Genomic DNA, 25,250 nt, shown 5'->3' on the forward strand with positions numbered 1-25,250 from the left:
CATCATATGACGCCCTCCAAGAACTGGACAACAGTGCTGTAGCCATCATTCGGGTATAGTATGGTCAAGAAGCTGTTAAGAGTATATGTTGCCTTGCAATGCTCCTCTGCTGCCTCATTGCACTACCAGAGCCTGCAGAAACATTCAGTACTTATCTATATGACATTCCTCCCAACTGTCCCTCTCTTGGAGCCAAAACCTTCTGCCTAGATTTCCTTCTCTGTGGTCCCTCATTTTGGACAGATGTGAAGGCCAATGTAACGAATGCAATACATATCTGCCATAAGTGGCATGCTACACTAAACCTATCACTTTGTATTGTTGTTTTAAAAAGCCTGTTTAAAGGAAACATTATAGAAAAAGCATCTTTGAATTTAGACAATCATTTTTTTTATAATACTTACCGGTAATTAGTTCTAGTTGTATTAAAGGGTGCCTTTCTTTCCCATCTCAGAAAGTTGGGAGGTACAGTATGGGGGGAACGTATGACCCTCACGCACCTCCCTACAATGCAGTGCAAATTGGTGACAAATGGGAACGGGGATGAATACATATTAAGGGGAAACTTTCACAGGAAGCTCATGCAGCTTGGCAGTGGATTTGGGTGTCAAGGTGGTGATATTCCAAGGCATTGAGTACTTTTTCATTAGATAGCAGTCATTGCTTAAAGCGGAGCTCCACCCAAAAGGGGAAGTTCCGCTTTAAGGACTGCTCCCCCGCTTCCCATTAAGGATTGGCACCTTTGGGGGGCGGGGGGGGGGAGCAGGTTCCGAATTTGACAGGTACCCGCTCCCACTTCCGGTCCGATCGCCTACATGATCGGTAGCGAAAAAGGTGTCCTCCCTCCCTGTAGTCTTTTGGGACACGTGACAGGTTCCAGAAGGCTACAGGATTATTCATGAAGCGCTACTCGCGCATGCGCAGTGGGCACCCGGCTGTGAAGCTGCAAGCTATCACAGCCGGGTGCCCACACTGAAGATGCCGGCCTCCTGGAATACAGGACGGCTGGTGAAACAGGCTTCGAGGGACACACCACAGGACCGAGTTTTTTAAAAGTCAGCAGCTACAGATTTTGTAGCTGCTAACCTTTTTTTTTTACAGGGTGAGTGGAACTCCACTTTAAGTAGAAAAGCCTATCATCTGCCAGCATGCTGTATAGAAGAACCCTTGCTTTCTGTGTTTAAGCAGTGGTCTCTTTGCAGAGGTCCAACACACTCCTGGCTGAGTCAGAGCCAGAGCTCCCCAATCAGCATGGCGCATGAACTTTCCTGACTGCAGGTAATATCTGGGTTTGCAGAGATTTCGGTTGCACACAAAGTGGATTTTTACCCTTTCTGGATATTGAGGCAATTGTGTGCCCAAAGTTCAGTGTTAGTCCTCCTGCACACTTGACATTTTTACAGCGGCTGTTTTTGGCTTTTGACATTTTTTTCTACAGCTAGTAAACTCCCCAGCATGTTATCCTGTGTCCATGCACACATAGACTGTAATTAACGTTTTTGGCTGAAAAAAACACCAGGACTAGTGGGTTTCTAAAAACATTGAAAAATGTGGCAAAACGTGGTAAACCGCCGCAAACCGGCGTTTTTGGACTTTTTTTGACCCCCCAAAATTTTTCTTTTTTTGGATGAAAAAAAAACACTAAAAACCGCAAACGCGGGAAAATGCCGCTAGTCACGGCAAAAGGCCACTAAACTCTAATTCAAAAACACAAAGAAAAGTTGAAAAGCTCACGTTTTTAACGTGACCTTGCACAGCTAACGTTACCAGCGTTATCAAAACGTCCCGTGTGAATGAGGACTTACATTGAAGTTCATTTATCCCTTTTGACCCTTTACTATAACATAAGCAAACTATCCTCCATTACCACAGATGCATACTTAGCTAGATCAGAGGACTGCAGCCTCAGATGTTTGTTTACATCCTGCCCATTACAGTCCTATAGACTTCTATGGGGCATTGTCCCGAGGCTGGAGACAGGAAGGGAGATGGCCACCATAGACTCCTATGGGGCATTGTCACGAGGCTGGAGACAGAAAGGGAGATGGCCACCATAGACTTCTATGGGGCATTGTCCCGAGGCTGGAGACAGGAAGGGAGATGGCCACCATAGACTTCTATGGGGCATTGTCACGAGGCTGGAGACAGAAAGGGAGATGGCCACCATAGACTTCTATGGGGCATTGTCCCGAGGCTGGAGACAGGAAGGGAGATGGCCACCATAGACTTCTATGGAGCATTGTCATGAGGCTGGAGACAGGAAGGGAGATGGCCACCATAGACTTATATGGGGCAGTAATGCACAGGCATGGCCAGGATGTAAACAAATTCCTGGAGTGGCGGCTGCTGGATCTCAATATGTATGCAACTGTGGAGGGGGACGGTGTGTTAGGTTAGGTGAAGGGAAAGGGGCAATAAGGATAAGTGCACTTTGTTTTAAAAAGCACTTATCCTTTATTTAGAGCCAAGTGATAATATCTATAGCAACCCAACAGAATTATTATTGTTATACAGGATTTATATAGCGCCAACAGTTTGCTCAGCGCTCCTGCTCCTCGGAGCTTACAATCTAGGAGAATTCATTGTCCTGCAATCTGACTTAAACATGGAGGCTATGGGTTACTGCATTTTGCAAATCACCACTGCTTTTTTTTGCACTGCCTTATGAGGTCTGTAAGATTGTAATTGCCCGTGAAAGACTGACACGTTTAATTTAACTATTTGCCCTCCAGAGGATTTACCCCCCTTCCTGACCAGGCCATTTTTTGCCATACGGCGCTGCGTTATTTTAACTGACAATTGCACGGTCATGCAACACTGCACCCAAATTAAATGTATGTCCTTTTTTTTCCCACAAATGGAGCTTTCATTCGGTGGTATCTGATCGCCTCTGCGGTTTTTTTTTTTTTGTGCTATAAAAAAAAAAAAACGACAATTTTGAGAAAAAAATATTTTTGACTTTTTGCTATTAAACATGTCCAATAATTTCATCATAAATTTAGGGCAAAATTTATTTTTCTACACGTCTTTGCTAAAAAAAAATCCCAATATGTGTAAATTAATTGGTTTACGTGAAAGTTGTAGCGTCTAAAATGGCGATATATGTTAGAATTTTTTTTATACTAGTAATGGCAGCGATCAGCGACTTATAGCGGGACTGAGGCGGGTATTCTGACACTGTGGGGGGAACTGACTAACTGCTACTGACATCCCCAGTGACACCAATACAGTGATCAGTGTTAATAAAAAGCACTTACACTGTACTAATGACACTGGGCAAGAAGGGATTAACATCTGGGGCGATCAAAGGGTTAACAGTGTGCTGTGTGTGTGTTTTACAGCATCAACACATTGCTTTGTATTGCTCTGCTATGCTAGCAGTATTTCTGGTAATTTACTTCTGCACAATATATCAATCAGCCATAACAGTATGACCACAGACAGGTTAAAGTGGTTGTAAAGGTTCAAAGTTTTTTATCTTCATGCATTATATGCACGAAGGTAAAAAACCTTCTGTGTGAAGCAGCTCCCCGAGCCCCCTCAATACTTACCTGAGCCTCTACCTCCTCAATGGCTGAGACATTAAGTGGGAGCCATTGGCTCCTGCTGCTGTCAATCTTAGCCAGTCAGCCAATGAGGAGAGAGGGGGCTGGGCCAAGCCGTGGCTCCCTATGTGAATGGACACATAGAGAAGCGGGTGCCCCCATAGCAAGCTGCTTGCTGTGGGGGCACCTGACAGACAGGAGGAGCCAGGAGAACCTGCAGGGGACCCAAGGGTTGGGGGTATGTGGGGGGTGATCAGAATGGAGGGATCTGGGGATATGATCAGAGGAGGGAGTGTGGTCAGGTTGGCGGAATGTGGGGGGAGGGGGAGATCAAGTTGGCAGTATGTGGGGGGGTGTGATCAGGTTGGAGGTATGTGGAAGGTGATCAGGTTGGTGGTATGTGGAGGTGTGTGATCAGGTTGTCGATATTTCGGGGGGATGATCAGAAGGGCATGCACTGGGGTATATGTATGGGGTGGATTCCTCTGGGGTAGGTGGGATAAACTATAGGGGGGTGTATATTGGGGTGGAGAGTATCCAGGACAGGTGCCAGCATAAGGCTGCTTGGGTTGTTGCAGGGAGGGTCGCTTTTTTCTTTTTAATTGGGGGGGGCACCCAATTTCATTGTTGCCTAGGGCAGCACAAAAACAACATACACCACTGAAGTCAGGGCTGTTTTGGTAGCAAAAGTGGGAACTGCTTAATATTAGGTGAGTGGCCATAAAGTTATGGCTGATCGACTGTGTATTATTTTTGTAATTGTTTCTTTTGTCTCTTCTAGAAAGCAGATACTCAGCCTGTTCATTGGTGACTGTTTTGATTATCGTTGGTGATAACTGAGTCCACAATAGATATCATTAAACAAACCTTTTCATCAGAGTTGTGAAACTCTTGTTCTGCATTCTTTACAGTAAAGGGAGTGGCTCTTTAACTGTATGTGTGCCAAAGTACAAAAAAGAAGAAGTCAGGTACAGTCCTTTGCACCTACAAGTGTGGATTGGTTCAGGAGCTATATTCATCTAAGTGTTTTAATACGAGCCTTGTAACACTTGGTGTTACGTGTGCAGAGATCTCACATTTTATGGCGCTAGTTCACATCTGTTTGTTGCATTGCTGTCCTTTGCTGGAGCGATTACCTGTGGTTAGATGATCGCCCCCTAGACACAAGCTATACACCTGGGCAGAGATGCAGCCGTCATCTTGTGATTTTTTTATTTTTTGGGGGTCATTTGTGTCTCATTAGGGAGAATTCCTTTCACATCCTGTCCTGTAGACTGTCTTGCTTTATATTGCCACAACTATCTGCACCCTCCTCTGGGTCCAGCTGCAGGAATATGCTGGATTCTTGCCACAGTTGACACTAAAATCTCATGAGGCCTTGTGATAGGCAACATTTGCCCATGTTTTTTCCTTATAAATACAGAAAAATACCAGTTGATCTGCCAGAAATGCACTCAGCTCTTAACTACTTCAAGTCCAGACACTTTCATTCCCTTCGAAGGCCAAGTTATAGCTTTCAGCGCTGTCACACTTTAAGTGACAATTACTAGTCATGCAACACTGTACCCATATGAAATTATTATCCTGTTATGAGGCAGAGTTTCTTTTTGGTGGTATTTATTTTATCACCACTGGGTTTTTTATTTTTTGCTATATAAATTAAAAATAAAACACAAAAATGTGAAATATTTATTTATTTATAAAATTTATTTTGCAAATAAATAATCTTTCTTCATAAATTTAGGCCACAATGTATTCTAGATTTTTGGGGTAAAAATAACCCAAAACAGTGTATAATATTTAATCTGTGTGAAAGCTATAGAGTCTACAAACTATGGAATATACACTATTTTGCAAAAAGTATTGGGACGCCCCTCCAAATCATTGGATTCGGGTGTTCCAACCACCTCCATGGCCACAGGTGTATAAAATCAATCACCTAGGCATGCAGACTGCTTCTACAAACATTTGTGAAAGAATGGGTCGCTCTCAGGAGCTCAGTGAAGTCAAGCGTGGTACCGTGATAGGTTGCCACCTGTGCAATAAGTCCATCTGTGAAATTTCCTTGCTACTAAATATTCCACGTCAACTGTGAGTGGTATTATAACAAAGTGGAAGCAACTGGGAACAACAGCAACATCAGCTATGAAGTGGTAGGCCACGTAAAATGACAGAGCGAGGTCAGCGCATGCTGAAGCGAACAGTGCGCAGAAGTCGCCAACTGTCTGCAGAGTCAATAGCTAAAGACCTTCAAACTTTGTGTGGCTTTCAGATTAGCACAACAACAGTGCGTAGAGAGCTTCATGGAATGGGTTTCCATGGCCGAGCAGCTGCATACAAGCCTTACATCACCAAGTGCAAAGCACACCGCCACTGGACTTTAGAGCAGTGGAGACGTGTTCCCTGGAGTGACCAATCACACTTCTCTGTCTGGCAATCTGATGGACGTGTCTGGGTTTGGCGGTTGCCAGGAGAACAGTACGTGCCTGACTGCAGTGTGCCAAGTGTAAAGTTTGGTGGAGGGAGGATCATGGTGTGGTTGTTTTTCATGGGTTGGGCCCTTAATTCCAGTGAAGGGAACTCTTAAGGCATCAACATACCAAGGCACTGTGGACAATTTCATACTCTCAACTTTGTGGGAACAGTTTTGGCCCCTTCCTGTTCCAACATGACTGCGCACCAGTGCACAAAGCAAGGTCCATAAAGACATGGATAAGCATGTTTGGGGTAGAGGAAATTGACTGGCCTGCACAGAGTCCTGACCTCAATCAATAGAACACCTTTGGGATGAATTAGAGCGGAGACTGCGAGCCAGGCCTTCTCATCCGACATCAGTGCCTGACCTCACAAATACGCTTCTGGAAGAATGGTCAAACATTCCTATAGACACACTCCTAAACCTTGTGGACAGCCTTCCAGAGGAGTTGAAGCTGCTATAGCTGCAAAGCGTGGGCCAACTCAATACTGAACCCTACTGACTAAGATTGGGATGCCATTAACCTCCTCGGCGGTATGATTCTTTCCGATTTTTTGTGCTGAAAGCGGTACCATTTTTTTGCATAGAAATATGTAGTTTTTTATTGTAGGCTGTAATTTTTAGGAATAACTTACTGAAATCTGTCCGAACAAGAGTCTAGTAAACATCCCGGATATGATAAAACTTGAAACACGAAATCATAAACTATAATTTAATAAATATTCATAAAAAATAATAATATAATAATAAATTTAATTCAATAATATAATCAAACCAAAAACACTGAAATTTGAAATACAGAGGCAAATTCGCACATCGCTGAGCAAAGTCTCAAAATCGTTTTCAGTGTCTGATGACGAATTTCCCCACAAATCATTATCACTCAATTCTGCAAGTGGTTCTGATTTACTATCGCTGTTCTAAAACCGCTTTTGACGTAAAGGGACGCTTTTTGGATGCCATGGACTTTTCTAGGCAGAAAGAACAGTCAAAATGCAGGCAGGGCACAGGACAAAGCAGTAGGGACAAAATATATGTGAAATGCATTGAAACAGCAATGACAACAAAAATGACATTTTTTAAAAATTTCAAATTTCCCGCCGGTTCCAGCGCCCGTACGTCCCGACGTCACAGGGACCGGAACACGGAAGCCGAATGCCGGCATCGGCCAGAGGAGATGGCCGGGGACGCTTCAGGGGACACATCGTGGGAGCGAAGGACAAGGTAAGTGCTGTAGGGACCCCCGGAGAACGCCGCATGGTAAGCCCGAGTGTAGCTCGGGGTTACCGCTCTTGGTACTGAAATTTTACCCCGAGCTACATTCGGGAACACCGCTAAGGAGGTTAAAGTTCTTGTGCGTGTAAAGGCAGGGGGCCCAACAGTTTTGCAATATAGTGTATATTTGAAAATTCATCAGCTTAGACCAGCAATGGGCAAACTACGGCCCGCGGGCCGTATACAGCCCGGCGGACCTTTTAATCCGGCCCGCGGAGCTAGGCTCCCGCTAGGCTCCTCTCACAGTCCGCCCTGAAGACCGGTGTAGCATGAAAATCTGTCTCCTATGAGGATCTGTCCCCCTCGACGTATCTGCGCATGTGCCGGAGATCGCCGATCGGCTGCTAATGCCTGAAACTGGCACATGCGCAGATACGTCGAGGGGGACAGATCCTCATAGGAGACAGATTTTCATGCTACACCGGAACGGCGCGGGAACACGGCGAGAGGAACGCGCGGAGCAAAGGTAAGTGAATTGACACAGGGGGGACTTGGGGACTTAATATGGGGGATGAATTAATATGGGGAATGAATTACTATAGGGGGGATGAATTACTATGGGGGATGAATTACTATATGGGGGATGAATTACTATATGGGGGATGAATTACTATGGGGGATGAATTACTATATGGGGGATGAATTAATATGGGGGATGAATTACTATATGGGGGATGAATTACTATGGGGGATGAATTACTATATGGGGGATGAATTACTATGGGGGATGAATTACTATGGGGGATGAATTACTACATGGGGGATGAATTACTATGGGGGATGAATTACTATATGGGGGATGAATTACTATATGGGGGATGAATTACTATGGGGGATGAATTACTATATGGGGGATTAATTACTATGCTTACTATGGGGGAATATTACTATACTTACTATGGATGACACATACACATCATTCATCTACTCTTGGTCCGGCCCCCGGGTCCAATATATGAACCCATTGCGGCCCTCAAGTCAAAAAGTTTGCCCACCCCTGGCTTAGACCATAAAATGCTGAATGCTGGTGTGATGTATGGCAGTGACCAGGACACTGGTATGGGGTAGGTGGTGATCAGGACGCTGGGATGGGGTATGGCATTAATCAGGATGTTGGAATGTGGTATGGTGGTGATCAGGACACTGGTATGGCATATTTGGTGATCAGGATGTTGGTATGAAGTATGGCAGTAATCAAGACACTGGTAAGGATTATGGAGATGATCAGGACACTGGTATGGCGGTGATCAGTATACTGGTATGGCATATGGGATGATCAGAATGCTGGTACAGGAATGCCATTAATCAGGATACTGTTATGGCCTATGGGGTGATCAGAATGTTGGTATGGGGTTTGACGGTAATCAGGACATTGGTATGGTGTATGGCAGAGTTATTGTGGGCACTGGGACAGGTGATGGGCTGGCTGTATTATTTATTATTCTAAAACTGGGGGCAGTGACCAGGGACACTGGGACAGTGATCAGGGACACTGGGGCAGTGACCAGGGACACTGGAGCAGTGATCAGGGACACTGGGGCAGTGACCAGGGACACTGGGGCAGTGATCAGGGACACTGGGGCTGACTGGCATTGCATTCTGTGAGTGTACAAGCAGCCTGACAGGCTGTTGTACCCTCATAGGCTGCAGCATTGGTTCTTTCTGCTCTCACACAGAGAGCAGAGAAAACTGATCTTTACTTTCACTTTCATTGTTTACTATGTGATTGCTGTGATTGGTCATAGCAGTCATATGGTAAAATACCATGTGATCACCTGAATACAGCGGTAATGTGCGGGTGCACACTCTGGCAGCTGCGCAGAAGCCATTGATGTGGGCTGACATACAGGTACGTTAACCCACCCAGGTGTCAGCCCTGCCCAGTGTCTTTTGCTGAACTACTCAACCACTCCCGCTGTTGTCTTATCAAGAGCATAAGCAATCATTGACTCAAAGTCTGAGATACGAACATGGATAGGAAGTGTGCACAGGACACAGAACAGCTGTAAATTTCTGACAGGATCAACAGGCATTTTCTGGCACTAATAAAACCAATATAACAAAATGCCTCCAATAGACCAAAAGAGGTAAAATAGGAGAAGTGCATTGCTAGGGTTTACATACACTTTAACGAGTATGTAAACCCTAACAATAAACTTCTTATTTTCTCCCTTTTAGTACATTAAATGTACAATTGAAACCATTTTGTTGTATCTCCTCAATAAGTGCTGAAAAATATCTGTTGATTCTTTCCGAAATTTGGTCAGCTGATAACATTCTGTGCATTCTGCCTTTGATGCTTTACTATCAGTTACATTGCTCCCAGCTATCTCTGAAGACTATGGAAAAATGGATGTAAACGGGTGATCATCTGTTTACATCCATATCCGTCAACATCCATTTTTTCAAATGGATCAAAGCCCTAATTTTGTGCTGTTAAAAAACAGACTGTTTTTGCATCCATTTTTGCACTGGTAGTGGATGTAAAAAAGTGATGTAAAACACTGATGTAAAACTGATGTAAACGAATCCATTTTTTTTCTTTGCCTGAACTGATGAAACGAACGGTCCCCAAGTGTGAATGGGGCCTTGGGGTGAAGTTCCACTTTAGGACTCTCATGACAGTCAGGCAGTGCAGGGATTCAAAGAAATAACACTTGTGACCATGCATTTGTTATTGCTCACAGATTTGCCTTCATGTTCCCATCAAATCTTTGCAATCAGTCAGCAGTCTTACTCTTTTCCTTAACCACTTAGGTTACGGATGATTTTACCCCCTTCATGACCAGGTCATTTTTTGCTATTTAGTACTGCGCTACTATAACTCGTAATTGCGCGGTCATGCAATGCTGTACCCAAACTATATATATATATATATATATATATATATAAATATATATCTTTTTTTCCACACAAATAGAGCTTTCTTTTGATGGCATTTGATCACTACTAGTTTGCAATATAAAGGAAAAAAGACTGAAAATTATGAAAATAAAACAATATTTTTTACTTTCTGCTACAAATTCAAAAATAAAAATGTTTCCATAAATTTTGATCAAAATGTATTCTGCTATACAGGCTCCTGCTGTGTACAATTACAACAGGTGCTGGAGGGGTTGGGCGTATGCGCACCCCAGACCAGGAAACAGGCAGTGCCGTACAAGTAAGTCGCTTTGCCTGTGCAGCCCACAGTACAAACTATGGTAATACCACTGATGATGGTGATCAGCGACTTATAATGGGACTGCGATAGGGTGGCGGGCAATCTGACGCTGGGGGGGGGGGTGACTAACTGCCACTGACATCACCAGTGATATTAATACAGTGATCAGTACTAATGACACTGGCTCAGAAGGGGTTAACATCTAGGGTGCTCAAGGGGTTAAGTGTGTGCCTAAATATGTGTACTATGTGTAAAGTGTGCTTTTTTTTACTAATAGATCCTTCGTTTAAGCAGGGGTGAGAAACAGAGATCCTTCCCTCTGTACAGAGCTCTGTGTTGATTGTCAACACAGAGCTCTGGGCTGCCAATCAACAGGTCCATGAATCATTGGCTGGGACTTACAGACAGGCTCCTGCTGTGTACAATTACAGCAGGTTCTGGAGGGTGTATGTGTATGCGCGCCACAAACTTGGAAACAGGCAGCGACGTACAGGTATGTTGCTTCACCTGTGCAGCCCACCTGTCCACAGTACATTGCGGGCGGTCGGTCTGCAAGTGGTTAAAGTGGTTGTAAACTCTTACATATACCCAGTGAAGTGACTGGTTCCAGTGATACACAGAGATGAAACAAATCCTCCTACATAAGTTATACCTATCTATTTCTCCACAACCGTTCAAACGTATACAGCTTGTCTGAGGTTCAGAAAAAAGGAGCGGAGAGCTGAAATTACACACTGCAGAGCTCAGTGACGAGAACTCTGAGAGGTGATTGGAGGGAAGAGGCACACCCCCTCCACACCTCTCACAGAAGCAGAGCTGAAGCTGTCAATCTGCCAGAGGTTCCTCCTCTGACACCATTTTTCTCTTGGTGTCAGGAAAACTTGTCAGAAGTGACTTGTGCTGATAGCAAAGGAGTGAAGCAGCAGACAGAAATTACACTTAGTGCTCTGGATTGAGACAAGTACACACTATAGAGGGATATGCTTTGTTCATATTTCATGTCAGAGGTTTACAATTACTTTAAAGAGAACATTGCCTTTGCTTTGCCCTTGTGCTTCTTCAATTTTTTTTTTTTTAATGGAATGTATCATAAGTAGTGTCCTATAGCAGAATAGATATATTCCCATCTTTCATTTTCCTGGGCAAGGCCTGTATTAAGAGGTGTATGCTGTGCAACCACCAGTGGGTCGACAGATAAGAACATAAAATGTCGCCAGCACACCTTGGATCTATATTTGATAGTCCACATGTTTATTGCAGTGATCACAATAAGTGCAACGTTTCGGAGCCATACCTGATGAAGGTTTCCTTTGTGGCCTCAAAACCTTTCACTTATTGTGATGTGATCACATCAACAAACATTTGGACTATTGATTATGGACTGTCCATGGTGTGCTGACGACATATGTTCTTATCCATGTTTATTGGGCAATAAACAAATGTCAGTCACTCAAAAACCTTCTTACACTGTTAATCCACAGCAAGACAACTGACACTTATTTTTGCCCATACACCGAGTTGTTTGATTGCTTGGGAACCTTTCTGATCATACAATATGTGCCCGTGTTTGGGAGTCCTCAACCCACAGTCATTAGTCCCAGTAATATTCTTATGAGATTTCTTAAGAAAAAAAAAAGTTGCCATTTGGTGAACTTACATATTGATCTACCCATCCGGCAGCTGTCACCTAGAGCACCAGAGTTAGGTGAGATGTTCTCCGCTCTTCATGTCTCCCCATGGGCCGAAAATGTGTCTTATCAACACCCTGCACGTATTTCCTCTTTAGCTCTCAGGCAGGATTGCTCAGCCTACTGTTACAGTCTTCTTTTTTTTTTTTCCTTCTGTACTTTGTGATTACACTGTTTCCCAGCACTGACACATATTGTGGGCAGGCAGTATGCAAATCTGCTCTCGTCCAGCTTGGAAAGCTGCTGCATGTTTCTTACAGGAATCCCCCTAGAGGCTCTTTTACTGCGTACATTTCCCAGGAATTGAGGAAGTGTGACGAAATCTGCATATATTTGGGATTAGTAAAAGTAAACTTTACTGCATCAGGATCAGATTTATAAACCAGAAGCATGTAAACTTCACAACACCCAACTCATAGAAACATAAAAGTGTGACAGCAGAAAGAGACCAAGAGGTCCGTCAAGTCAGCCCTTTTTCTGTTTTTCAAATTAAAAAAGAAAAAAGCGCCACTTACAAAAAACACCAAAATGTCAGCAGCATATCCCAACCAAAATAAATTTTGGCAACAATAATCCTAATTAAAAGGTATGCGCTAATAACAAACTGTTTTTGTTTTAACCTCCCTGGCGGTATGATTATTTCAGATTTTTGGTGCTGAAAGCGGTACCAAATATGTATTTTATTTTATTGTAGGCCTGTAATTTAGGAATAACTCACTGAAATCTGTCCGAACAAGAGTCTAGTAAACATCCCGGATATGATAAAACTTGAAACACAAAATCATAAATTATAATTTAATAAATAATCATAAAAAATAATAATATAATAATACATTTAATTAAATAATATAATCAAACCAAAAACACTGAAATTTGTAATATAGCGCCAAGTTCGCACATCGCTGAGCAAAGTCGCAGAATCGTTTTCAGTGTCTGATGACGAATTTCCCCACGAATCATTATCACTCAATTCTGCAAGTGGTTCTGATTTACTATCGCTGTTCTCTAGCTGGTCTAAAACCGCTTTTGACATAAAGGGACGCTTTTTGGACGCCGTGGACTTTTCTAAGTTTCCAGGCAGAAAGAACAGTCAAAATGCAGGCAGGGCACAGGACAAAGCAGTAGGGACAAAATGTATGTGAAATGTTTTGAAACAGCAATGTTTTACTATGTAATAATCATTTTTAAAAAAATGAAATTTTTTTAAAAATTTCAAATTTGCCTCCGATTCCGGCGCCCGTACGTCCCAACGTCACAGGGACCGGAACACGGAAGCTGGATGCCGGCATCGGCCGGAGGAGATGGCCGGGGACGCTGCAGGGGAAGCATCATGGGAGCGAAGGACAAGGTAAGCGCTACAGGGACTCCCTATGCACCGCTGCATGGTAAGCCCGAGTGTAGCTCGGGGTTACCGCTTTTGGTACTGAAACTTTACCCTGAGCTACACTCGGGAAAACCGCCAGGGAGGTTAACCTATTGGCTGAGGACACCCGAGAGATCCATCCCTCTAGTCACAGTGATTTCTTGCTAATAAAATCATAAATTTGTATAGAATCCCTAACAAATTTTTAATGCGATTTGTTGCTGTGTCACTTAGCGATCAAGATTTATCAGCATTTCAGCTTGCTGGCAAAATCGATCTTAAAGTGTTATCAAACTCAGGACCCTGCATTCACTATATCTGGTCTCCCTCAGTACACAGAACATGGAAATGCAATTATTTTAGTAAATATAAACTGCTAAATACCTCTTCTCATCAGCAGTTAGAGCAGTCATGTGACTATCAGTGTCCAGCAGAGCATTGGTTAAAGCTTGTAGGAGGAGATTTCATTCTCCCCTGATTGTCCTATGAGGCTGCAGGATCCTTGACCCCATGTCTGGACAGTGCTGATTGGCCCTGTGCTGATCACATGCACTCTCCCAAGAAAAAAAAAAAACTCTCTAGTAGTACACACCAAACTGAACATGTGCAGCTTGTCCCCAAGACTCTGTTCTATCAGCAGATAAATTTGGGACAGTAGAAGAAGGGGAGGATTAGAGAAGACAGGATCAAACAGCCTTTTTACACAATGCAGAGGATTAAACCCTTGGGTTCCACAGTGAGTATACCAAGCATGCTTTACTGCATATACAGACTGATTTTACTGTTGTGGGTTTAGTAACACTTGCCATGCATCACACACATGGGTTCCTGTGCAATTCAAACCAAATGCAAAATGTACTGCATTAGCGATCTGCAGTGGGTGTCAATAAAATGTTAACAACACCCCAAATGTGGGCCACAAATGCCTGTGTGTTTGTCTGCACCTTCCCGCACACATATCAGATCACATATCCTCTGTTCTCAGCTGCATAAGAGCTGGAAGAGTAGAAACATAAGTACATTGATCTTCTCAGTGAAAGGCTGTGCAGGGGGGGAGGGTGTCAGCAGAAGTCTGATCATTGGAGGAGAGCAGCACACCTAGAGAACTGAAACTCTTAAAGAGTGCAACGTGACAATCGTGGTTCTTTAGGTGGCTGTTAAATTATCGTGACTTCCGTGGTTCGTGAGAAGTGAGCATACAATGCACTAACCAGATAGCACAAGGTTTTGTGCGTTGGAGTAAATAAGACCTACTCCAAGGTACTCTGGGAACCGGAACTCTGCAAACAGGTGAAGTCATCAGGTGGGGTTGAGTCACCAGATGTCATCAGACCAGTGCAGATTTCCTCATTCCAATATAGTGTGTAATCATCATATTGGATACATCATGCAGTATGGATTTCAGCCACCGGGGGGATCATGCACTTTAGTGTAAGTCTCCTACCATGGAGCACCTTAAGGGAGGGGGGCTGTAGCAAGGTGCCTCAATGTCTTCAATGCCTCAGTCCAGAGATGATGATCTCTGATGACCCCACCTGACGACTTCACCTGTTTGCAGATTTCCGGTTCCCAGAGTACCTTGGAGTAGGTCTTATTTACTCCAACGCACAAAACCTTGTGCTATCTGGTTAGTGCATTGTAAACTCACTTCTTACGAACCACGGAAGTCACGATAATTTAACAGCCACCTAAAGAACCACGATTGTCACGTTGCACTCTTTAAGACTTTCATTCATCCATTTATTTATGTAATTTTTTTATCTGCAATATCAAGCGCTGCATTTTATTGATTATTGTACATTCCATTAGAGGATTTAGGTATTTCCTCCTTTTTTGCTGGCGGCTGATTTTATATATTTGCTCTATGTTACCCAGCGCTCATATAGCCATTGTTTTACACCTAGAGAACTGCCCACGCTGTGCTCTCATGCTAAGTGTGGTCAGTTTTTAATAAGAAAGCAGAGGGACTAGCACAGAGGCGTAGCTAGGATATTTTGCGTCCGAGGACAAACGGCCACCTCATGCCCCCCCCCCCCCCGCTTCATATGGTCCCTGTAGACACCCCCCCGTCCTGATCACATTGCCCCCCCCCCCTTCATCCATGGCACTACTCACCCGGCTCGGCTCTCCCCTCGTCCCCTCCGGCACATGCCCGGCTCACTGCCCTCCTCTCCTCTCCTCTTCCGGCCGGCTCCTCTCTCCTCTCAAAACTCACTGTGGATGGCAGACGTATCAGATGACACGTCTGCTTCAGCCGCTGCAGTGATCTTGTGACCTCATTTTGGCGCCCCTGTACCTTGGCGCCCGGGTATATATGTACCCCCCTGCCCCCCCCTATCTACACCTCTGGACTAGCAGGAACACCAAGGATTTCACACGAAGGAAGCAATACAAAGAGAACAGGATACTTTTTCATACAAGAACATAGTACAGCAGGCACATATCAGAAATATAAAATGTTCAGTCTACATACTCTGTAAATCCCTGGCTACAAATCACAGCTAATTGCTGGCATTAGCAATCTGTAGAAGTGATTAATCTCTGCAAAAAAAAATTCCCCATGTGTCATCAGCCTTTGTGTTTGAGTATTCATCTATATTTGTCCCAGGCATGTTTAAATTCACTTAGCTTATGTTCACACTAGTGTTGCTGCATAATCATGCTTCTTTCAGTGCATTTTAGTGTTTTTGTGCAATTTTTATGCATTTTCATGCTGTATGCATTTTTGGTTTGGACGGAGATTAGTAATATCTGTTGCAATCTTGCTGCTATCAGAAATATAGGCACAAAACAGCACATAAATGCAGTTTTTTTGTGCTCCCATTAAACACTTGCCCTCCAGGAGATTTACCCCCCTTAATGATTAGGCCATTTTTTGCTATTAGGCACTGAGCTATTTCAACTGGTAATTGTGCGATCATGTAACGCTGTACCCAAATAACATTTATGTCCTCTTTATCACACAAATAGAGCTTTCTTTTGGTGGCATTTGATCACCAACTGAGTTTTTTAGTTTTTGTGATACAAACAAAAAAAGACTGAATTATTCTTAAAAAACTACATTTTCTACTTTCTGTTATAAAAAAAGATCCAATAAAATCAAATGTAGTCATAAAGTTAGGCCAAAGTGTATTCTGCTACATGAGATCTGCAAAATACTTACCATGCCTCTTAGCAAATACCTTGGAGTGTCTACTTTCCAAAAAGGGGTCATTGGGGATGGGGGGTAATTGTACTATTTTGGCAGTTCAGGGCCTCTGAAACCGTGATAGGTAGTCAGGAAGTGTAATGAGGAAATAAAGCTCTTTAAAAGCCTGAAGGTGCTGTACTTGGTTAGACTGCCAAAAAGTCTCTCACATGTGGTATCCCCATACTCAGGAGAAGTAGCAGAATGTATTTTTGGGTTTAATTCCACATATACCCATGGCATGTGTGAGCAATATATCATTTATACTGTGTATACATTTTTTTTGTCATTTCCCAAAACTTTAAAAATAAATTCTTCTATTGACTCAATATGCCTCTCAGCAAATAGTTTGGGGTATCTACTTTCCAAAAAGGGATCATTTGGGTGGGTGTGCCATCCTGGCATTTTATGCCCAGCATTAGCATACATCACCCACTCTTCCAACCACTTGAAGACGAGGTCTTTTCTGACACTCTTTGTTCATATGAAAAAAAAATCTGTATTTTCTGCTAGAAAATTACTTTGAACCCCCAAACATTATATATTTTTTAAAGCAGAGGCCCTATAAAATTGTGGGTTTTGCAAATGTTTATGTCACACAGTACCTGCGCAACAATTTTTCAAACGCATATTTTTTGGAAAAAATGCACTTTTTTAAATTGCAGTGCACAAAAACACAATATAGTGGCCAATTGTTTGGTAAGATATAAAAGATGATATTATGCGGAGTAAGTAGATACCAAACATGACATACATTAAAACTGCACAAGACCCGTGCAACAGACTACATACATTTTTAATATCCATGAGTGATGCTTTAAAAGCCTTTACAGGCTACTACTGTAGATTTACAGAGGAGGTCTAGTGCTAAAATTACTGCCCTCGATCTAACATTCGCGGCGATACCTTACATGCATGGTGCAACCACTGTTTACATATTGACACAGCGCCAATGACAGAGACAGGAGTGTTTTAATTATTTATTTTTTTTAATTAATTTTTTTTATTTTTGCACTGTCCCTTTTGTTTATTTATTTAATCACTTTTTTTGTTATCACAGGGAATGTAAATATCCCCTATGATAGCAATAGGCAGTGACAGGTACTTTTTTCTGCGAAATCTGAGGTCTATTAGACTCTAGATCTCTCCACTGCCCTTAAAGCATCTGATTACACCAAGATTAGTGTGTCAAATGCTTTCCAAATGTAAAAATGGCGCTGTTTATATCCGGTGCAACCAAAGTGATGAAATGTTCGGAGCTTCCGGTTTGTTAGAGATGATTGGAGCCGTTCTGGTCTATAATCAGCCTTATGGTCAGCAGGCAGATCCACTGGCTGCATTCTTTGGTACCCCGGGGAAAGTCGTGGAAGGCTGGCACCACCCCTCCCGCTGCTTGTAAAAGCAATCCAGTGGCTAACTAGCAACTAGGATTGCTTTTTTACATGAAAGCTGGCCGCTAGCTGAAAAAACGATACCAGGATGATGCCGGTAGCTGCAGGAATCATCCAGATACAACTACTCACAGTGCAGTTACATACCAGTACATCACTGGACCTTGTTGGGAATATGTAATGTTCTTTTTTTTTTCACCCACTGACCACCCCTGGCCTTCATGCTTGGGCATATATATATGTTGTTTTCTTTAACTGTGGATGAAAAATCTCATCTAGTAGAGCTGCACGCACTCACGTATATATTCTGAGAGCAAAACCCTGTTGCTGTCAGAATAAACAGATCGGTGCTGCAGCTGAAAGGTGTTCCTGCAAAGCAAACAACAACAGTTAACAATAAAACACAGTAACAATAGAACATTAAAGCGAAGTTCCACTCACTCTGTAAAAAAATAAAAACTGTAGCTGCTGACTTTTTAAAAACAGCCACTTACCTGTCCCACGATACCGCGTTGCCCCCGCCGCAGTCTGTTCCACCGGCCGTCCTGTATTCCAGGTGCCGGCATCTTTAGTGTGGGCACCCGGCTGTGACAGCTTGCGGGGTGTCCACTGCGCATACGCAAGTAGCGCTGCACTTCCTGAATGGCCCTGTCATCTTCTGGGACCTGTCTCGTGTCCCACAAGACTTCAGGGAGGGAGGGTAGGAGGACAATTTCCATTTCCGATCGCCTAGGTGATTGCAGCGGAAGTGGGAGCGGGTACCTGTCAAATTCGGGTACCCGTTCCCCCCCCTGCTCCCCAAAGGTGCCAATCCTTAATGGAGAGCGGGGGACCAATCTTTAAAACAGAACTTCCCTTTTTGGGTGGAACTCCGCTTTAACTGATAATAAAATGACAACTTTTTTTTGGAGTTTTATGTTTATTTGAATGGGTTTTTTTTTTTTTTTTACTTTATTAATGTTTTTTTCAACTTTTTTGTAACTTTTAGGAACAGGCTCTGATTTTCAGGTCTCTCAAAATGCGATAGACAGTTTCCTGACTATCTAACATCTTTCGAGACCCTGTATGAAAATGGTGAATATGTGCCCAGATTGGCCTGGACAGAAGGGGCAAAAAAAAGCGTTGTGTTTTATTCCGTATCTGCTACAGACACAACATCTTCTTTGGGGTGACCTTTGGGTTGGGGTACCAGAGTGGACATCTGGAAAATGCCTTTCATGCAGCTGCCTCACTGCATCTGGATTTGGGAATTGGGCCACAGCACCTTCTGGATACAAAAGGGCTGAAATTTTAGGAAGGATCCACTTCATCCAGTTGCTTTGTAAATTACAAAAGGGTTATATATAGCCAAATGAAATAAATAAATAGTCACCTTTCTGTACCAGTGTCGAACTTGGTACGGATTCATCATTTTGTCGTTGAAGTCCACCCCTCCCATGTTAAGGTTATAGTCGTGGACACAGACAGTTTTCTCAACAACGCTAGATGCCATGCTAATTTGGGTCATCATGTCTGTGTGAATGGAAGACAGGAAGATAACATTTATCCTTCCACTTCACTGCAAGCAATTCATCATTTCTCAAGCAGGCTTTCTTCCCCTTTCTAAGTCGGGTGTTTACAAGCCCTTGGTGAAAGCTCCAGTGATTAGGTCACACAGTGCCTCATGAGCCAATTCCAAGATTGTACAAATGTTTAAATAGCGGCACGCTTGTATAGAAATTGTCCACATTTAAGTGGTACCCTTTGCGGAACAAAGATGACACCAAGCCCCATACTATCTTGCCACTGCTTTCCATGTAGTCTGGGAAGTCAAGGGGCTCTACTTCACTTACACAAGGCAGCTCATTCTTTTTTGTAATGTCCATGTTGAGGTTTCTGCCCAAAAAAGTTTTACATTCAGAAACCGTAATAGATTTCCATGCAAATGCTCTGGTAAGAGCTGAATTTGGGTTGGCCGCGATATATTGTTGTGTGTATATATTGCTTTGGCCCATAATCAAATTATACAAATCTTCTATGAAAAAGAGCTCCAAAAAATCAAGGGGAGTACTTACGTTTTCTGTTTCCACCTGAATTGCGGGTTGGGCAGTACGGTGCTGCAGAATCTGTGGGTTGCCAATCAGGATCTGCATGCACGTCCAGAAGGATATTATGGGCTCTAACGAGCCTGTGTTCGAATTCTTGGTGGCTGCGGGACACTACTTGTGCTTGCCACCTCACCAGCTTATACTGCACTTATGGGACTTGCCACATCACAAAGTGATATGGCAGTGCTGGTATGAAAAAGACCAGGATGTACTAGGCTGCTGGTTCTTGCCAGTTCACCAAAAGGTAGTGCGGCACTAGTACTGGCACTTTGCTGCATATAAGAAAAGTCATGTGTTCCTAGCACTTCAGCTTCATGGGGTCGGGTGCACCTGTTTTACAGGTTTGTAATCTGAGGCAGTTTCTGTCAGAAAGACTTCCCCTTCGGTCTCATCTGACATGCTCGGAATCCTGTAGGCCTTTTCCCTAGTGTACCTTTTTTGGGACATTTTGGGCTCTAAATTTACAGGTATCTAGTGCACCTGCCTGTCAGGAACTGCTTAAACCGCTACCAATAAAATTCACCTGCTAGTGCTATCAGAGATCCGGCCTGATTCTGCTAACGCTGCAGTTTTGTGTGCAATGTATCACAGGCGACAGTGATAAAAAATGACGCTGACACTGCACTTCTTGTTAGGGGTGTGGGGGGGGAGCGTTGGGGCTAAACACTAGAGCTGGCAGCAAACGGGTGATCCTGCTAACACTGCATTTTTGGAGACACTGATACTAAGGGGGCACTGGTATAGTTCTGTTCGTGATCAATATATTGATCCGTACAAATACTATTCTAGAAATGACGGTGATCAGCGACCTATAGCGTGAGTGCAGTAGAGTGCGGGCAATCTAACGCTAACTGACCCTGGCTGGGAAGGGCGCTAACTGACCCATGTACTATCTGACATCACTAGTGGCACTAATACAGCAATCAGTGGAAAATACTGTACACTGACAATGTACTAATGGCACTGGCAGGGTGACAGGATGCACTCAAAAGATTAAACATGACGTTAAAATGTGTCTATCTAAAGTGTGGGTGCAAATGTGCTGCTTTTACTCAGGTGTAATGACTCTTTCTTCTCTCCTTGGAACAAAATGGTTCCAGGGAAAGAAGATCCAGCTATATCCTGTGCCTGTATTTACAAATACAGACATAGCTCTGCTTCTGCATTCGCTGTAGGAGATCAGCAGAGTCCCAGCCAAAAATCACTGGACGAGACCCGCTGACATGCATCTCTCATAGCAAATGACTCCGGGGGTCAGCCAGTGGGGAGCGCGCATGCTTTAAACCTGGAAGAGTGAAATGATGTACAGATACGTCGCTAGTTCTGCTGCTGCCGCCCATCCGCAGCACATTGCAGGCGGGCGGACTAAAAGCGGGTAAAGACTATGGGGCCAAAAACACACAAGGAAGCAGATGCACCGTGTTGTGTTGATGTGAATGAATAAATACCATAGAGAATGATGTTATTTCTGTTATCCTGTATACCAGCACAATGGCACATGCACAATAAATCACAACTAGTGTGAACAGGGACTTACTGTTAGACGCTATGCACACTGGGCTTAAAAATCGCTGCTTCTACAGGAGTTTTGCCTGTAGCATCAGCTCAGTGATATCCTGTGTCCATGCACATTCAGATGATTAGACGCATATTTTAATCTCAACGTTTAGAGGCAGGAAAAAAAACCCTTCTGGTCTGTGTATTTGATTGGAGCTTTATGGCAGAAAAAAAACGCTAATTCTCCTAAACTCGCCTAAACTGTGTACCAAAACGCTCTATATCAATGTAGTTTTCTGCATTTTTATTTTAAGCCCAGTGTGCATGGAGCCTATACAGATATGTGAATACTAACCTTGTAAAACAATCCACTAAGTTTAAAATAGAAATGAAAGGTAAAACATTTGTGTATAGATATAAAAAATGTATAAAAAACTTTTTTTTCCCCCTTTTTATAAGTGATCAGACGCCCTCCGTTTTCAGCTACCGAAGGATCTCAGAGACGTGGGGAATGAGAAGCAACTTTACTCTGGTCTTCCCAGTGAATGGTTGTGTGTGTGTGTGGGGGGGTCAGCACAGCTAGAGAAATGCTGTCCTGCCTAGTGTGGTCAGTTTTTGATAGGAAAGCAGAGGGACTGGTAGGAGCACCAAGGCTTTTACACAAAGGAAGCAATACAAAGAGAACACACGTACATGGTACAACCAGGGGCGGACTGACCATTTGGAAACTCGGGCACTGTCTGAGGGCCCGGGGTCAGTAGGGGGCCCCATGAGATGCCTCTGGTACCTTATTCATAGGCTTTTTTGAGTTTGGGCAAGGACACAGGGGCCCCATGATCCCCTATTGCCCGGGGGCCCCATGAGTTGTCAGTCCGCCCCTGGGTGCAAAATGAACATATCAGAAATATGAAATGTCGGGTTTACATATTCTGCAACTCAAAAAGAAAACGCTTACCCCCATTTGTACCACGTCCTAGTAGAACATTTAAAAAAAAGGATTTATACAGATTTTGCTGGTACCTGGGATGACACAATATAACATGTTAAAAAGAAGTAATCCTAAAGTTTATTCATATTACTTTTAGGATACAGATAAAATCAAAAGCGAAATGTTTTAGTTATTATTATTATTATACAGTATTTATAAAGCGCCAATAGTTCGCTCAGTGCTGTACATTACAAAGGGGGACAGAACATATGACAGAACAATACCAATACAATGTGATACACGAGGGGTTCGAGGGCCCTGCTCTTTCGAGCTTACAATCTAGGAGGGAGGGGGTGGTGGCACAGGAGGAGATAGCTGTGGGGGATGGGGTGGTAGGAAGAGTGGAGGAGGTCGGCAAGTTAGCAGGGGGTGGGGTAGGCTTCCCTGAAGAGATGGGTTTTCAGGGTGCGCCTAAAGGAGAGAAGAGTAGGTGATAATCTGATGGGTTGGGGCAGGGAGTTCCAGAGGATGGGTGACACCCTGGAGAAGTCCTGGAGGCGGGCATGGGAGGAGGAGACCAGGGAACTAGAGAGAAGGAGGTCTTGTGAGGAGCGGAGTGTGCGTGCTGGGTGGTACTTGGATATTAGGTCGGTGATGTAGTTCGGGGCAGTATGGTGGACAGCTTTGTACGTCAGCGTTAGGATTTTGAATTTGATCCGTTGCGCAATCGGAAGCCAGTGGAGGGATTGGCAGAGGGGGGTGGCGGAGACAGAGCGGTTAGAAAGGTGAATGAGTCTGGCAGCCGTATTCAGGATGGACTGAAGCGGGGATAGCCAGCGGCGAGGCAGGCCAGTGAGGAGGGAGTTGCAGTAGTCGAGTCGTGATATGATGAGAGAGTGGATGAGCTGTTTAGTGGTTTCTGGGGTTAGGAACGTGCGGATTTTGGCGATGTTGCGGAGGTGGAGTCTGCACGAGTTTGTTAAAGATTGGACTTGGGGCTGGAAGGATAGGTTGGAGTCCAGAATGACACCAAGTACTCTGACCTGCAGGGCGGGTTTGATGGTAGCGTTGTTGGATGTGACGGAGAAATCAATGGGGGGTGGTGTCCGGGCTGGGGGGAAGACAAGAAACTCGGTTTTGGAGAGGTTCAATTTAAGGAAGTGGAGCGACATCCAGTCTGATATGTCGCTCAGTAGGTGTGTGATTCGGGCTGAGACCAAGGGGGTGAGGTGGGGGGTTGAGAGATAGATTTGTGTGTCGTCGGCATAGAGGTGGTAGTTGAAGCCGTGAGAGTGTATGAGTTGGCCAAGGGAGGAGGTATAGATGGAGAAGAGAAGGGGCCCAAGGACAGAGCCTTGAGGGACCCCAACAGAGAGGGGGAGTGAGGGGGAGGTGGTAGCATTATAGGTAACGCTGAAGGAGCGTTGTGATAGGTAGGATGAGAGCCAGGAGAGAGCAGAGTCTCTGAGGCCGAGGGAGTGTAGTTTTTTGAGGAGGAGGGGGTGGTCGACTGTGTCGAAGGCCGCAGAAAGGTCAAGAAGTAGGAGCACTGAATAGTGGCCATTAGCTTTGGCGGTTAGCAGGTCGTTGGAGAGTTTGAGTAAGGCGGTTTCGGTGGAGTGTAGGGGACGGAAGCCGGACTGTAGGGGATCGAGGAGGTTGTTGTCGTTGAGGTGAGAGCATAGGCGGGTGTAGACTAGGCGCTCGAGGAGTTTAGATGTAAATGGGAGCAGGGAGATGGGTCTGAGGTTGTTCGGGTCATTGGGGTCCAGGGAGGGCTTTTTAAGTATGGGGGTGATGTGTGCATGTTTCAGAGGGGAGGGGAAAGTGCCTGAGGAGAGGGAGAGATTGAAGATGTGGGTGAGGGAGCGTAGGATGGAGGAGGAGGAAGGTCGTAGGAGTTGTGAGGGGATAGGGTCGAGGGGGCAGGTGGTGAGGCGGGCATCAGAGAGGATCTTGGAAACTTCCTCGATGGTAGTAAGGTCAAAGGTGCGGAGTGTGGGGGGAGCTTCGGTATGAGGAATGTAGGGTGGGGTGGAAGAGGAGGTCAGAGCAGTGGTGGGGCCATGGGAGAGGGGTGATGAGGGGGTAGCTGAGTGAGGGTGAAGGGGGTTGGAGAGAGTTTGAGCAGCGACGAAGTCCCTGCGGGTTATGTCGAGGGGGAGGGGGGATAAGGGGGTAGCTGTGTGAGAGGGGACGGGTTGAGAGGGTGTGTGAGTTGCGGCAATGTCCTTGCGAATTGTGTCAATCTTGTTTTTGAAGTGATTGGCAATCTCAAGGGCAGTGAGTGATGTGCTGGGTGGAGGGGGGGGTGGAGAGAGTAGAGAGTTGAAGGCAGAGAAGAGTCGGCGAGGATTGGAGGAGAGGGCCTTGATGAGGGTCAAGAAGTAGGCCTGTTTGGCAGCATGGAGGGAGGAGGTGTAGGTGTGGAAGGCAGATTTGTAGCAGGTGAAAGCTTGTTGGGATTTGGTTTTGCGCCATAGTCGCTCCAGGGCACGACTTTGTCGTTTGAGGGTTTTGGTGTTATCAGTCTGCCAGGGCTGGAGCGGTCGGGGTCTGATGTTGCATGTGGTTAAAGGCGCTAGTGAGTCAAGGGCTGTTGAGAGCGCATTGTTGTAGGCGGTCAAAGCCAAGTCGGGGCAGGACAGGG

The 25,250-nt window shown here is 44.5% G+C and overlaps 1 protein-coding gene across 1 annotated transcript in view; it reads right to left on the reverse strand.

The window, feature by feature from the left end:
- LOC149473036 (interleukin-4 receptor subunit alpha-like) overlaps positions 1–12,262 on the reverse strand; it is a 43,522-nt gene extending 31,260 nt beyond the window's left edge. Inside the window, exon 1 of the mRNA XM_089682209.1 lies at positions 12,117–12,262. The gene's annotated coding sequence lies outside the window, so the exon portion shown is untranslated. The remainder of the gene's footprint in view (positions 1–12,116) is intronic.
- Positions 12,263–25,250: the final 12,988 nt, after the last annotated feature.

Source organism: Staurois parvus, unplaced genomic scaffold (genome assembly GCF_062004578.1).
Source record: "Staurois parvus isolate SC_StPar_1 unplaced genomic scaffold, SC_StPar_1.0 ptg000018l, whole genome shotgun sequence".
NCBI lineage: Eukaryota > Metazoa > Chordata > Amphibia > Anura > Ranidae > Staurois > Staurois parvus.